This window comes from Phocoena sinus, chromosome 20, assembly GCF_008692025.1.
Source record: "Phocoena sinus isolate mPhoSin1 chromosome 20, mPhoSin1.pri, whole genome shotgun sequence".
Lineage (NCBI taxonomy): Eukaryota > Metazoa > Chordata > Mammalia > Artiodactyla > Phocoenidae > Phocoena > Phocoena sinus.
In genome coordinates, this window is record NC_045782.1 from 45,395,267 (window position 1) to 45,412,135 (window position 16,869).

Here is a 16,869-nt window from a genome sequence, read left to right on the forward strand (position 1 = left end):
CTTCTGGCTACCATGCTGTTACGCCTACAGTTCCCCCAGCCTGACATTTCCTTCCTAAATTTTACCCATCAGCCATCTCACACCACTTCAGAATGATTATCCCTTGTATGCACGTAGCGTTCTCTTTGTTCCTTTGTCACAGCACTATCTCCTTTTCCATCATCACAGTGAGTTGTCTATGTGTTTGGCTCACCAAAGAGATGATAAGCTCCAACACTATTGCAGCACCAGCATCCCTCCCCTGCCCCCCACTGCCATCAGGAATGGCTTAAGTCACTTCCCTCCAGCTGTTCAGGCATCAGGGCAGCTACTTTAATTTCAATTTGCTTAAATCTGCTTTCTGTGACAAAGGGCTTTGCTCCAGCTGGGAAGATACCACCTAACCTAGTCATTCTCAAATATCCAGGGGGTGGAGAAGGGAGCACCCCACCTTCCAATCCTGGACTTTCTCAAAATATATGCCAGCCCCTAAAGATTCTGACACATCTCCTAGGGTGAGGGGGATTCCATATCACTGAGGGAACTGTCAGAGTGTAGGAGCAGAAAACAAGTTGGGAATCCTGACACAACCAAACTGTTACATGATGCAAGAAGAGAGACGTCAGGAGTGTCACCAACTGGCTAAAAACTGTAAGATGTCCAAGGGATTCAGAGGATTCTTATGCTCTCCATGTCATTTGGGAACACTGAATGCTTAAAGTTCCATTTGGCCCATAGTAACATGGAGGCAAGACTAAAATACCTAAGGTAGGGACCTCCCTGGTGGCTCAGTGGTTAAGAATCCGCCAGCCAATGCAGGGGTCACGGGTTCGATCCCTGGTCTGGGAAGATCCCACATGCCACGGAGCAACTAAGCCCATGCACCACAACTACTGAGCCTGCGCTCTAGAGGCCGAGAGCCACAACCACTGAGCCCGTGTGCCACAACTACTGAAGCTCACATGCCTAGAGCCTGTGCTCCACAACAAGAGAAGCCACTGCAATGAGAAGGCTGCGCACCGCAACGAAGAGTAGCCCCCGCTCGCCGCAACTAGAGAAAGCCCGCGCAGCAACAAAGACCCAATGCAGCCAAAAATAAATAAATAAATTTAAAATACCCAAGGTAGACAGACTTCTAAGATGTCTCCAAGATTCCCAGCCCCTGGTATAATCTTGCACACTTTGTATAATCCCTCCCCTTAAGTGTAGACAAGACCTGTGAATATGATGGGATAGTTGCTCTTCTGATTAGATTACAAAGGTGATCAGATTATGTTACATTATATAAGACTTCTTTTTAGAAGAAGCAGGTTGATTTTGAGGAAGTAAGCTGCCATATCCTGGGAGGGCCACGTGGCTAGAACCTGAGGGAGGCCTCTAGGAGCAAAGAGCGACCCCTGGAGGCCAGCGAACTAGAAAACCAGACTTTAGTCCTACAACCACAAGGAACAGAATCCTGCCAACAACCAGAGAGCTTGGAAGAGGACCCTGAGCCTCAGATGAGATTGGAACCGTGGCTGAGACCTTGATTTCAATCTGACTGAGACTCTGAACCAAGGACCCAGCTAACCTGAGCCCCAGTGGAAACTCTGAGAAAATGTATGTGTGATGTTTTAAGTAACTAAGTTTGTGGGAAATTTATTATATAGCAATAGAAAACCAATATAATACCAAACCTCAAGAATCCAACCATTGCTTCCCTGCCAAATCACCCGTTTGGTTCTCATGTGAGTAAAGTATCACTGACTTTGAGGTTTGAACATATCTAGGGAAATGGGATGGGAAATCTGTACTCTTTCTTAGTTGTTCCACCTGTGATGTCATCCACTTTGTCAATGGCCACTACTTATTGCCCAGGGCGATATTTACTAGGAACTGATGCCACAAAACTTGCCATTCACTGGTGTCCAGATGCAGCAGTGTGCACCTAGCCCACAGGGAGCGAGTAGGGTTGTTCAGTAGAAAGAATGCAGGTTTTGGAGTGAGACAGCCTTTAATTCAAACGCCAGCTTCTTTTCACACAAACTGAGACTTTGGGCAAATTCCTTAATCACCCTGAGCTTCAGTTTTCTCATCTGTAAAATGGATACAATACCAACCTCACAGCTGTGGGGTGAGATAACAAATGTCCATGGCCAGGCAGTATCTGGCTGAACAGATACTAGAGAAATGTTGGCCCACCCCGTTGTACCCCTCCCCATGAAATCCCACAGACTATATGGAGAGTAAATAGAGCTGGTATGTCTGTAGGGGGACCCTTCCACTGTGTATGTGCAAGGATGTCCTGGGAGGTTGTGGGTTTGCTGAAGTGGTGGCAACACAACACCTGATTGGTCCTTCCCATGACATGGATGCTGGCCAAGCCACAGAGCAGGCTTGGGTTCCTCCAGCCTTGCTGTGACCCCTGACCTGCTGTGTTTTGAGGACATGTCATCACATCTTCCAGGTCCATCCTCTTACTGTCCTCCTTTACCTAAAGGCTTAGCAGCTCCTCTTTCTGCACAGGGGCCCTCTCCCCTCACCTCTTCTCAGATATCCTTGATCCCCTGCCAACTACACATAGGGAAACAAGAACTACCAGAATCTCGGTGAACTTTCTTCTTTCCTAGATCTAAAGGCTTTGTGCCTGTTGGTTCACTCAGCCTTATTTTAAAAACCGAGGCTCAGAAAAGTTAAGAAATAGCATCAAAAAACAACATTTGGGAACCCCAGGGGGTCCCATGAGATGAGCCTGCTTACAGGCAGAGGGTTGGGCCAGTGACTCCAGAGCAGTGCAATGAAGCAGGGAGAGGGGCCATGAAACGCTCCCATCCCCCGGAGCCTGGGGGACGTCATGAGTCATTTCGGCCCCTCCCTGCCCTCCTTCCTCCCCTGGGTCCATTCAAGATCTGGAACCTTCTCTCTCATGAAAAATCTTTTTCTCTCTCTTGTTAACTAGAAAAGCAGCTTGGCCAGGAGAAACATAACAAATATTCACTTTATTAGACCCAGGGTTTATTTTGTCCCTAACCCTCTAAAAATAACACTGGTATCATGGAGAAATCAGATAAAAAAGGCAAAAGATCTCCTATCATCTCCTCTTTGATTTTCTAGCTTAGATCCTCCCAAGCCAGAAGAGTCTCACTAGTACTGCTTTCATCTGCTCCCTACCAGGACCAACTTCCTTTGTAGCCAGTATCTGAGCATCTTTAATTTGCCTTTCAAACATAATGTTATCCACTGGAATGAACCTCTTATTGCAAAGTGATCATCGGGTACCTGTGAAATCTCCAGCACCTAAAACCGATGTGCAGAAAAGCAATGTTCTCTGTTGAAGATTAAACATGTGTACTTGTATGTATCGGAAGTGATGGGAGAATCTGCAGTCGGGAAGAATAATGCCAGGAAAGACGAGTGAAGTACCTGGGCCCCTGCAAGAATAATTTCCAGACACAGGCACACCCAGGTTCCGTGTTGGGAAAGGAAAGTAGCATATGCAAAATACATGGCAGAGCTGAATTTTCAATTCACTATAGCCATGCTTTGGAAAAGTGAAAGAGATATTTTTAGTCCAGTGATTGATTAGGGTTTCCATGGCAATAAGAAACACTTAAGAGAAGGAAACTGAATGTAAGCAAGTCTTAAAGAGAAAGGTGCAAGTGCACTGGGAATTTCACAGTCAGTTTCTGGGTGGTGCTGGCTGCAGTTTCCACACCTGCCTAGGGCGAGAGGGGATGGTGGCTGCAGAGAACGGGCCAGGGAGACAAGTCTGAGGCTCTCCGGGGGCTCTGCACTTCAAAAACACGCAGTGGCGAAACTTCTGGAAGAACTGCACCATTCACTTGGATGATCATCATTATTGTCATGCTATACCCGCCACAGCACCTAGCGCATGGTTAAAACTGTAAGCTAAAGGGTACTAATCCCTCCCCATACCAGTAAAGTAGCAATCATATTCTAACAGTGTGTTTCAAAAACTTACTTAATGATGCTTCATCTGGTGGGCTTGTTAAAAACAGATCCCAGGCTCCTCTCCTAATGACTTGCTTTCAGAAAGTTGGTGGAGTCCCAGAGCCCACACCTGAACCTAGAACTTGATTTTTCTTTTCTTTTTAAAATAACGTTATTCACATCCCATATTATTCACCCATTTCAAGTGTACAGATCAGTGTTTCTTAGTCTCTTCACAGAGTTGTGCAACCATCACCATGATCTTAGTTTAAAACATTTCATCACCCTAAACAGAAGCCCTGTGCCCGTTAGCAGTCACTCCCACCTCCCCCTCACACCATACCTGAAGAAACCACTAAGCTACTTTCTGTCTCTGACTTGTCTATTCTGGACATTTCATACAAATGGAATCATATAATATGTGGTCTTTTGTGTTTGGATTCTCTCACTTAGCATCCTTTTTTATGGCAGAATAATATTCAATTGTATGGATATACCATATTTAACTTACCCATTCATCAATTGATGGACATTTGCTTCCAGTTTTTGGCTATTATGAATAATGCTGCCATGGACATTCTTGTACATGTTTTTGTGTGAACATATGTTTTTATTTCTCTTGGGTATACACTTAGAGTGGAATTGCTAGTCATATGGTACCTCTACATTTAACTTTTTGAGGAACTGCCAGATGGTTTTCCAAAATGGCTGTACCATTTTGCATCCCCCCCAGTAGTGTCTGAGGGTGCCAGGTTCTCCACATCCTTGCAGCACTTATAAGTGCCCAGTGTTTCTTAATCCCAGAAAGTTCTGAAATACCTTTGGGTCAAAATGATGATCCCAGGTAACCATTCCTCATGTCCAACTGAGACACACAGACATGACTCAATACTGAGGTAAAAATGACAACAGTATGGATACTATACTAACTATCATCAGGCAGTCTTGCAAGTACGTGGTATATAATAATTAATCTATTAACTCCATAACCTCATATAACTCTATGAGGGATATACTACTGTTACCCCCATTTTACAGATAAGGAAACAAAGGCAGGGAAAGGTTGCGTAGCATGCCCTAAATCGTAACATTTACATGATAGAGCTGGGATGGATTCAACTCAGGCTGTCTGGCTCTGAGTTCAAGCTCATGACTCCACATCCTGCTGCCTGCTGAGTATTAGGAAAGCACACGAGTGTTTCCAGTGGAGTTGAGCGCTCAGTTGGGGGTGATGGTGCCTAAGGCCCCTCGGCATGCCCTGTGGCCACTGAGAGCAAAGAAAATATGTCCATGTGCATCTATTCAATGAGAGATGTGCCTCTTTTAAACAAGCCCAAAGAAGGAAAAACAGGAGGTACCCGAAAGATAAATTGGGGAAATAATTCATTTAAGAAATTCACGGGACTTCCCTGGTGGCGCAGTCGATAAGACTCTGCACTCCCCATGCAGGGGGCCCGGGTGTTTGATCCCTGGTCTAGGGAACTAGATCTCACACGCATGCCGCAACTAAGAGTTCTCATGCCACAACTGAGGAGTCTGAGTGCCGCAACTAAGGAGCCCACGTGCCACAACTACTGAAGCCCGCGCGCCTAGAGCCCATGCTCCACAACAAGAGAAGCCACCACAATGAGAAGCCCGCACACTGCAACGAAAAGTAGCTCCCGTTCTCCACAACTAGAGAAAGCCTGCGCACAGCAACAAAGACCCAACGCAGCCAAAAAAAAAAGAATAAATAAATTTATAAAATAAATAAATAAAATAAAATGGTAAAATGTTTTGTTTTTAAAAAAACAAAACAAAAAAAACCAAATAAAATGTTATGCAGGGTCGTGGTGGCCAGTGAGGTGTGTCCGTGGAACTTCCTGGACCAAAGAAGAAAAGTTTGAAAACTGCTGATTGAGCCCAATAATTCAATGCTTTGTTTCTGGTTAGCAGCCGGAATCCTTCCATGTCTGAGAGCAACACTTTACAAGGAGGCTTGGAGTCAAGAAAATTAAATGGAAGAGTTGAGAGGCTGGCTTGGGGTATATGAAGTATTTACAGGCTTTTAGAAGATCATCTCCTTTTAGGACTTCCCTGATGGTACAGTGATTAAGGCTCCGTGCTCCCAATGCAGGGGGGCCGGGTTCCATCCCTGGTTAGGGAACTAGATCCCGCAGGCCGCAACTAAGAGCCCGCATGCGGCAACGAAGATCCCGCGTGCCACAATTAAGACCCAGCATGGCCAAATAAATAAATAAACGTTAAAAAAATAATTTCCTTTTAGCTTTTATCTGGAATTCAATGCATTCCTCTCTGACCATCTTGTTCTGACTGCAAGCAACATGTGTTCCCTCCTATCAATGAACATAAAACTCTATATAGACTTGACCTTCTCTCTAATGGAACCCCACTGAAGACATCGATTCCCTGGTACTATATTCTATATTATCATATTAAATGCACTCCAAAGCCATACAGGGAATTTCAGCTTGAGATGGGATCCTTAATAAAACTGGATTTGCAAATGCTTCCTCCTGTCACTAACAGAAGACTTACATCCAGAATGTTCCAGTGAACCTGGTGAAATAGGTGTAGAGTTTAGGATTTATTACCTTCTAGGAATCTGGGGCTGGAGCCTCTGCTGTTTGTAAAACAGGAGACTGTGGGTGGTGAATCTGTATGTAGAGGCAGTAGACAACCTAGATTTTTAAGTAACTTTCGACTTTCTTTATTCTTCATCAGAAAAATTTTATCCTTCCATTTGGACAGAAAATTTGCCCCATAGTTGGAAGGTAATATATATATACTCTTTTGTGCATAGAAAATCTTCAATAGACACAACAATTTCAAGAAGGTGTATGTCTGGTTGTCCCGCATCTACTCACAATCTCAGTCATCCTGCAGGGAAAGATGCAAAGGAAAGAAGGGGAGATATTTGGGCTTCCTTGGCTGTTCTGGGTTCCGAGGGTCACATATGATTTTATACATCTGAGTGGGTGGTCCTAGAGACAGGATAGTTGGAAAAAAATTGCAAAGAAGATCGGTCCGGAAAAATGAGATGAGGAACTCAAGTGGAGAAAAAAAGTGGAAGAATTTTAAAGCAAAGAGAAGGCAAAAAGGAATCACATGTAAATAATAAAGATGAGGATGAATCAGAGAGTGATTTCCCAAATATAGGCTACATCGGAAGAAAAATGGGGCCAAGAGGAGCGGTGGGGCCTGAAAGAGAAGTTGGGGAGGGTGAGAGGAAGGCAGTGTGTAGAAGGCAGAGCATGGAAATACAGCAGGAAACAGCTGTTTGTATTCCAGCCCACAGTGAGGAAATGAACGACAGCCCCTCCGCTGCTTCTCACCAGCCTGCACCCTACACTGAGGCTTCTGTTCATTCATTAGTTCCTCCATTGATGAAGCCTCGTCCCTCTCCTGACATGCTGAGTAACAGCCACTCACTGGAGAAGCGAGGCCAGGAGGGAGAAGGAGCAAATGCATGAATGAAAGTATGTTTTCTCAACGGGGCAATGTTTGCTACTGGCGCTTCTATGAAAATTGAGGAGGGAAACTAAATCCAGGCTCATCCAATCTAGAGCTGGACCTGCCAAGGCAGAAATGAGCCCAGGATGCTTGTGAATACCAATAGCTACACACGACAGAGGCAGGACGAGTGAAGGAGCAGGCGGAATACATCAAATGAAAAGGAACTGCATGTAAATAAGAGAGATTGGAACGAATCAGTGACTCCCCAAATATAGGTTGGCATATGGCCAGGGAGGAAACTTCCAGATTACAAGCCTTCTCAGTTAAAAATGGTAAGAATCACCCCTCTTAACCAACTGGGGCAAATTCCTCACTTAAACACATACTATCATGTAGTTCTGAGTATCATAGTGACTAGAAAAGTTGAAAGACATGGGGGGCAACTTGCATTCACTTTATTTAATCACTGAAATATACTATTTCAGTATATCCATATTTATATGTGTTTTATTTTATTTTTGCAGAAAGAAAGCTGTCCCACAAAATCTTCCAGGTTGTATTACTTTGATCTCACCAACTTGAACTGAACACAAATTCATAGGTATCAATAAATTGTAGAAGAGAAATCTAATTTTCAGTACAAGTAGAAAATAGAAAAGAAGGAAAGGAGTACTTCTTAGGGAAATCTTCTATTGAAAATACCTTTAAACAAATTTTTTTTCTTTGGTGATTATCCTCTGCAAAGTCATTCTTAGAGGTGTTTAAAAAGATGCAAACACGGACCTACAGATGATCACACTAAGTGAAGTAAGTCAGAGAAAGACAAATATCATATGCTATCGCTTATATGTGGAATGTAAAAAAGATACAAATGAACTTATTTACAAAACAGAAACAGACTCACAGACATAGAAAACAAACTTAAGGTTACCAAAAGGGAAAGGCGGGGCGGGGGAGGATAAATTAGGAGTTTGGGATTAACAGATACACAATAGTATATATAAAATAGATAGGGCTTCCCTGGTGGCGCAGTGGTTGAGAGTCCACCTGCCGATGCAGGGGCCACAGGTTCGTGTCCCGATCCAGGAAGATCCCACATGCCACGGAGCGGCTAGGCCCGTGAGCCATGGCCGCTGGGTCTGCGCGTCCGGAGCCTGTGCTCCGCAACGGGAGAGGCCACAACAGTGAGAGGCCCGTGTATTGCAAAAAAAAAGATAAACAACAAGGTCCTACTGTATAGCACAGGGACCTACATTCCATATCTTGTAATAATCTATAATGGAAAAGAATCTGAAAACAAATATACATATATGTGTATAACTGAATCATTTTGCTGTACACCTGAAACTAACACAACATTGTAAATCAACTATACTTCAATTTTTAAAAAATGCAAATAACTTTAAAAGCTACATTATGGTAGAGAAGCATATTTTAGCTTCTGCTCTCCCCCCCACCAAAATGGCTGAATTAATTTTCTTTGATGTACAAAGAAGAGCTTGGGAACAGCTAGAGCAAATGGAACTGGGATAAATCAGACAAACAACATTGTCTGTTCCAAAGTCTTCCCCAGGCAGCAATCAATTGGGTTGCTGAGATGTGGAGACAAGTCCTAGCCCTGCATAAGGACAAAGGCACTTCGGCGAATAAGCTTGTTTGTAACTGGTTCACCCGTGCAACCAAGTTCATTTTCTAAATTGAAATAAATCAGAATGCATAAGCTCACTGTCATCCCCATGTACTGCTGCCTTGGCTGTTTGGTCTAACAGAATTGACTTTGCTTGAAAAGAACTTGCAGGTTCTGTGTCACCTGATTCTTAAAAAAAAAAATCATTACAGTTGGGAGTTCTTCAAAAAAAACTCTGGTATTTGAGTCACAGTAATCTTCAGGCAACACATTAGCCCACTAAAATTTAGGGAAAAAGTAACATTTACTGAAATAGAATTGGTCCACTGGCCTATTTAGTGGGCACGTAATAGCTCTGACCCTGAGAGAAGCTTCTGGAGCATCCCTAAGTTTTAGAAGACTGGCTTTGCAAAATCCGAGGTCTCACGGACAAACAGAGTGTGGGAAGTGTTGCACGCTACAGCCTCCTTTTGGAGATTCACAACGATACTGTTATTCTACAATAACAAAATGTGTTAAAATCAGTATAACCCGGTGTTTCCTTTACTTAACTGGCTATGAACCATCTTAGTGATAGTGATAAACGGTTCCAGACTGTTTCTGTCTAAGTTTTCTTGAACCTGGAAGACTTCTGAACTTGGCTGCTCTGACTCTATGACACCAGCCTCATGCCATGACCCATGACTCACCAGACTTCACCACCCTCTCTGGGAGGATGGCCTGTGCCTGGCTCATCCAGCATCCCCAGCTGGAAGACTGTTTCTATGGCCTGGTCCCTAACAGGTCCCAGCTCATACGGCCCCATTTCTAAGAAGGGATACTTCCGTTGCCCCCTCCACCCCCAAATTACATACTGCCCCGGATACTCAGGGTTAACTGTGATGCAGAGACTTAACTCCCATCATTACCCCACCTCCATGATGCCAAAAAAGGAATATTTAGGGACCTCCATTCTATCTTAGCTCACATAGTAGCTGAGACGGCCAGATTGTCTTCTAATTTCCTTCCAAACAAGACCACTCCTAGAGTTCAGGTGTAATAATGTATTTGCCCTAGACTTGTAACTATTTCCTGGTTATGCAATTTAAGGGCTTCTACTGCCCTTGGCTGGGACTCAGTGGAAGGTGGGGGAGGGGGAGCTTAAGAAGGACGAGAGGGACTTCCCTGGTGGTCCAGGGGTTGGGAGTCTGCCTTCCAATGCAGGAGACATGGGTTCAATCCCTGGTCAGGGAACTAAGATCCCACATGCCGCGGGCAGCTAGGCCCACGTGCCACAACTAGAGAGGAGCCCACGCACCACAACGAAAGATCCCACGTGCCACAACTAAGACCTCCTGACACAGCCATAAATAAATAAATAAATAAATATTTAAAAAAAAAAAAAAAAAAGAAGGACGAGAGGCCTGAGCGGAATGGAGGTCGGTCTGTACACACAGCACCCGTCAGCTCTTTCTATTAGCGGGGAAGCTGATGAGGTCAAGATTGAAAGTGAAATTCCTATCCAGGACAGTTAGCTGCTTTCAGGAAAATACCTCTATCTCCCTAGTGCCACTCCCGGGAAGATAACCCGATTTCACCTTGGGTTACTGATGACTCAATTGTGAGCATCCCGACTTTCTTCCCCAGCGGGACTAACCCAACACTGAACAAACGCATCTCTCACTGTGGCTCAGTACCATTTGAGGTTCTCATGCAAGAGTCATTTTCTACTCCCTGGTTTCTTACAGTTGAGTTTTTCTACCTCTTTCAACTAAATAATTAAAATGCTGGGTAGCACTGGACAGCCCACTACTATCTTTGAGGAACGGCTAACCCTTCCAACTAACAGAAGGGTGCTCTCCATTTGTCATCACCTCTTCTGCAGATTCGTACTGAAAGATGTTTTGCTGGAGGGGGTGCTCATGGCAGCAAAATATATACAGCAACTGTATATTCTAGGTCACTGCTATCGACTTATAATAGCTTGAGTTTTCAATTTCTTACAAATGAGAAGAAAAGCCTTTTCTTCCCCCCTTCGTTACTACTGAGGTTGAATTGATGTTGCTGAGCTATGTTCATACTCCAGTGAGGCCTTTTTTTTAGCCCTAGAAAAACAAAATCGGCGACTTTGGAAAGCAGCCAGTCTCCTTGGGCACCTTCCTCTGTGACTTTATAAACTTCAGAAGAACCGGCAGGTTTTGAAGAACTGGTTAGATGGTCTGTCCTCTGGAAAATAGCTGTTGTGTTGTTCTTTGCTCACTGTACAATTAAGATTTTTTTTCCTATAACCGAGCTAAAGATATATTTTTTCACTTCCTGGGCAAATGGCATTTCCACATAATCCTAAACACACACAGTCACTCACGGTGATGAAAAAGCTTTTACGTCTTAATAACTGTGATAACACCGAAGCCCTAGATGACCCTGAAGAGAAAGTTCCCTTAGCTGGATTTTCTCACAAATGAGGGCAGCGTGAGGTCTCAGTAATAAGCTGGACAGTCAGAAATAAGACCCAGGGGATCCTAGGAATAGACATACAATGCTCTGGACTAATCATATGAGAAAAGACACCTGTCCGGAGTATTACTGAGCCCCTCTGCCTCCCTGAGGGAGGGTGGAGTATGGTGACCCCAGTTGGGAATTTGGCTTTGGGGCAGTTTTGCTTTGGGGCACAGATAGGAAATATGGGGCTTGGAATGACATCAAGAAGAGGTATTTAGGATGAAAGGATCAGTGGATAAAGAGCCCAGTGAAAAAGCATTCAAAACAGGGGAAAAGATGAAGACAATTGAAAGCCTCTGTCCTAAATCCTGGGAGCAGACCCTGTAGTCAGAGAGAAGAGTGGGCTCTTCCTCCTGGGTAGAGAGCATGAGAACACGGCTGAGTCCTAGTCAGGAGGAGGGAGGTAGCTTCAAAATGAACACTGCAGGCCTGAAAGTGTGCACCTGCAGCCAGAGAGAAAAAAACCCAGAGGTCCTCACTGGGGAGATGGAAAGAAAAGCTGTGCTATATTTGGGATGGAAAATAAAAGTGGACTAGCTGGGAACAACGTTGCTTCCCTATGGAGAATTAAATGCAGACCTTGCCCTGAAACTCAAAGCTACCATCACCTGGCCTCCACATGTCTGGGCAGCCAGGATCCAGCAACATCACATGCCCACTGAGCCTGGAATGACCACATGGTGGACTGAATGTTTGGTCCCCTTCATTCATATGCTGAAGCCCCAACCCCCAAATGTGATGGTATTTGGAGATGGGGCCTTTGGGAGGTAATGAGGTTTAGACGAGGTCATGAGGGTGGGGCCCTCATGATGGGATTAGTGCCCTTATAAGAAGAGACCAGAGAGCTTGCTTTTGCTCTCTCTCTGCCATGTGAGGACACAGCAAGAGGACTGTCAGCAAACCAGGAAGAGAGCTTTCATTAGGAAATGAACCAGCTGATACTGTGATTGCGAACTTCCCAGACTCCAGAACTGTGAAAAATAAATGTCTATTGTTTAAGCCACCCACTTTATGGTGTTTTGTGATGCAGGCCAAGCAGACTAAGATAGAACAGGTACCTACAGGTGGGAGTTCTACTCTCCCCAAGGTCCAGCTCAAACCCCACCTGCTCCAAGAAATCTTCCCACAATTCTCCCAGGCAGAATTTCTCTCTCCTTTGCACAATCCTCTGTTTGCACTTCGACTGTAACACATAGCACTGGTCTTCCTTGAATTACTGACAGCTATGTATTCACCTGCTCTCACGTTATTTTCCCCTACTCTGTCCCATTCAGTCCATTTCACTTCCTGAGTTAATCCTAACTGAGGCAGGAAGTACTTACGTTGTTATGACATATCACGTGATTGGCCCCACCATTAATGTGGCATATCAACTGCAGGACAGTTTCCTGAGTTATACAATTCTCTCTCCTCCGTTTCCCTTGGCCTGCCAATATGCCCCTGTTCTTATAACCTGATTTTTGTTCATCAGTCTCTGAGACCAGTTCTGCCCCACTGTCACCCCTCCCCCAAACAGGCCTGCCAGATAAAATATGAGATGAGGTGACTTCCCTGTGCCACAACTGCGGAGCCTGCATGCTACAACTACTGAAGCCTGTGTGCCTAGAGCCTGTGCTCCGCAACAAAAGAAGCCACCATAATGAGAAGCACGTGCACTGCAACAAAGAGTAGCCCCTGCTCACCGCAACTAGAGAAAGCCTGTGCGCAGCAACAAGACCCAGTGCAGCCAAAAATAAATAAGTAAAAAATAAATTGAAAAAAACATGAGATGAGCCCTCTTTTAGTATAAGTATAGCCCATGTAATTTTTTTTTTTTTTTCTTTTTTTTTTTTTTTTTTTGCGGTAGGCGGGGCTCTCACTGTTGTGGAGCACAGGCTCCGAACGCGCAGGCTCAGCGGCCATGGCTCACGGACCCAGCCGCTCCACGGCATGTGGGATCTTCCCAGACCGGGGCACGAACCCGCGTCCCCTGCATTGGTAGGCAGACTCTCAACCACTACACCACCAGGGAAGCCCAGCCCATGTAATTTTTGAGACATACTTATACTAAAAATTACTTGCTGTTAATCTGAAAATTCAAACTTAACTGGACATTCTGTATTTTTACTTGCTAAAGCTGGCAACTTTATCAGCCCAGCATCTCATGATCAAGTAACCTATGTAAGAGGGCTGTGTCCTGTTCTCACCTGTACAGCTTTTTGAGGACTCTAGTCCTGTCTCTGAAGCTCACGGCCCCAGTGCAGGGGCCAGGGCCTTCCCTCTCACATCCCAATCGCTTTTCTGGCTGGATGCCCAGTACCATTCATTCTGCCCAGATTCCCAGTGCCGTTCATTCTGCCCTCTGGTCTGAACCTCTGCTGTTAGCCCAGCTCAGAGCTCATCCAGGTCTGAGTGCCAGCCTGTCTCCTGAGCTGTGTGATGGCCTGTCCCACCTTGCCTCCAGAAAACTCCAGGACTTGCAGATGACTCCCAGGTTTTGACTGGAATGTCTAACTATTTCCCACCAGACTGTGACTTCCTAAAGGGCAGGGGTTATTGCTTAATGAAGTCTAGCATCTAGCAGGATGCTTTACACATTGTTGGTGCTCAGTAATAAATTACTGTTAACCTAAAATTGAAAGATGATGTTATGGGTTGAATTGGGTCCCCACTAAATATATGTTGAATTCCTAACCCCAGTTCCTCAGAATGTGATCTTACTGGGAATTAGGGTCATCACAGATGTAATTAGTTAAGATGAAGTCAAACTGGCATAAGGCAGGTCCTTAATCCAATATGACTGATGTCCTTATAAGAAGAAGAGAGAGACACAGTGAAGAGGATGCCATGTGAAGATACAGACACACACAGAGGGAAGACAGCTATGTGAAAACGGAGGCAGAGATTGGAGTGGTGCTCCCACAAGCCAAGGAATGCCAGAGGCCACCAGAAGCTAGAAAGAGGCAAAGAGGGATTCCTTCCCCACAGGTTGCAGAGAGAGCATTGCCCTGCTGACAACTTGATTTAGACTTTTAGCTTCCAGAACTGTAAGACAATAAATTTCTGTTGTTTTAAGCCACCCAATTTGTGACACTTTGTTACGGCAGCTCTGGGGAACTACCCCAAGGATTACATTAGGGAGGAACTGACCAAAAACATGAGGGCCTAGGAGAAATCAAGTAATACTTAAAGAGTCAGAAGGGGCTGAGTATGAGACTATACAACTCTAACTTCTTCATGTTTTGTCTCCAAATTTCCTCAAGCAGAAATAATTTGTGTCCTTTTAAAAGTTTGAACTGTATGATTAGAACTGCAGCAGTACTGTGTGGCAGAGGCTGGGCAGAAGTAAAGGCTATGAGCCCCTCAGAAACCCTCCACGGCCTGCACAGAGGTGGGCACAAGAGACCAGGGTTCATGGTGATGGAGACTGGCGGGAAAGGCTTCCATGGGAGGTGCGTCCCTGTGGGGATGGCTTTGTCAGGAACCATGGTTTCCATTCTGTCGCCTTCTGTTTTCAGTACTTTAATACATCGCCTTAAAAAATGAGCACAATACCACTAAACATTTTTCAGACTTCATTTCTCTGTTAATCACCCCCATATTTCACAGCAGTGTCATGAATTTATGGAGAATAAGTACTATCAGTTTCGGGTCAAGTCAAGGTGACCCAATTCTAAGGCAGCAAATAACTGCCTTTGCAAAGTTACAGGGACAAGAATTCTCTTGGCCTTGCAACTATGGATTACATTTCAAATGAAAAGTCCACGCACAAGCTTAGGGAGACGTGGGAAATGCGGTAACATCAGCTATCAATCAAATCAAATTAAATCCTAGAAAATTAGTACCGTCCAGTCTAACGAGCCCAGTCTGCCTTGAGGGGCACCAAGATATAGTCCCATTTATTCGTCCATAGAACTTCCATTTTAATGATGGCAGCTTCCAGCACTGTATGATATATAATAACGGAGGATTTACCATGTACCAAGGACTAGGCTGAGATTTCATGTGAATTATTTGATATAATCTTCATATCACCCTCACGGGAAAGTTATCATATTTTCCCCTCTTACAGATGAGGAAATGGAGGCTTAAAAGGAATTAATCTGCATGACTCTTAATGGAGGCGGGAGTCTTCCTCTTGAAGACGGTGCAATTGATGGGGCTGGGGAGTGCTGTCCAGGAACCACTTAATTGCCTGCTATTTATGGGCAACTTGCTAACAGTTTTCCATACATTAGATCAGGGGTTGATAAACTATGGCCTGGGGGTCAAATGCAGCCTACCGCCTAGATAAACAGGACCAAGCCCATATCTCTACATATCATCTCTGGCTGCTTTCTCAGAGACAGAGAGTGTTTGGCCCACAGAGCAGAAAATATTTACTAGATGACCCTTTACAGAAAAAGTCTCCTAACCCCTGTGTTAGATCATTGAATCTTACTACTAGTAGCTCTATGAAAAAGGGATTATCCCAATTTTAGAGAGGAAGAAATTTAGGTTCACAGAAGTTAAGTTCCTTGTTCTAGAACAGTGTTTCTCTGACCTCTAAATTGTAAAGATTGTATTTTGCCATAGAACTGCCTTTTTTTTCCCAAAGATAGGGAAATCGGGGAGGGTGCTATATATATTCCTTCATTTCATAAAAGAAAAGACATTTTAATACCCAAGAATGATGGTTCTAATTATCAACAGTCCTTTAAGTGGAATAAATTTAATTTTATGAAAAACTTTTTTTTTCTTTCATTTTGCAAAGGATGGGTGAGAACACAGTAATGGACCAGCATGAGTTCAAGAACTGGCAGTTGTGGGTCATTTACTTAAGAACTTTAGCTAATAAGAACCAGAGGATATTCAGGTCTACCTGACTCCAAAGCAGGTGACACTTTTGTATCTGTTGGGACTACCCATCTACCTTTGACCCATGCATTCCTTCTGTCATTCAATAACTATTCATTGAGAATCTACTATGTACCATGTATGTACCATGCTCATACCAAGGACATGAGGGATCATTTTTCTCCATGTAGTTCTCACCATCTCTCTCCCCTTTGGCTGTTTTGATTAAGACTAAAAACTCAACTCCATCACATCTCAGTTAATCATTTTCTTCTTATGACAGTCTGACCCATTTGTCATTGGGGAAAATGATCCAAATGAAAATACTACAACACAATGACCTTATAGACATTTTTTTTTTTAGTGTAGGTAATGACTCTACAGGCTCTTAGGACAGGTAGAAATTAAACGACTTTATCAAGCCACCGAAACTGTCCAATCTGAGTAAAATAGTTTGAACATACGTCAATAGTTTGACCTTTCGTTTCAAGGTCTTTCTATGAGGGATCAGGTCACAGACTATAAGGAAAAGCCTCACCTTCCATTGATAACTACCACCATCTCTTGAATACCACATTGCT

At 44.1% G+C, this 16,869-nt stretch overlaps 1 protein-coding gene across 3 annotated transcripts in view; it reads right to left on the bottom strand.

Moving 5' to 3' along the window:
- Nucleotides 1–16,869, bottom strand: part of PITPNC1 (phosphatidylinositol transfer protein cytoplasmic 1) — a 258,196-nt gene that overhangs the window by 97,096 nt on the left and 144,231 nt on the right. The gene's annotated exons all lie outside the window — the stretch shown is intronic.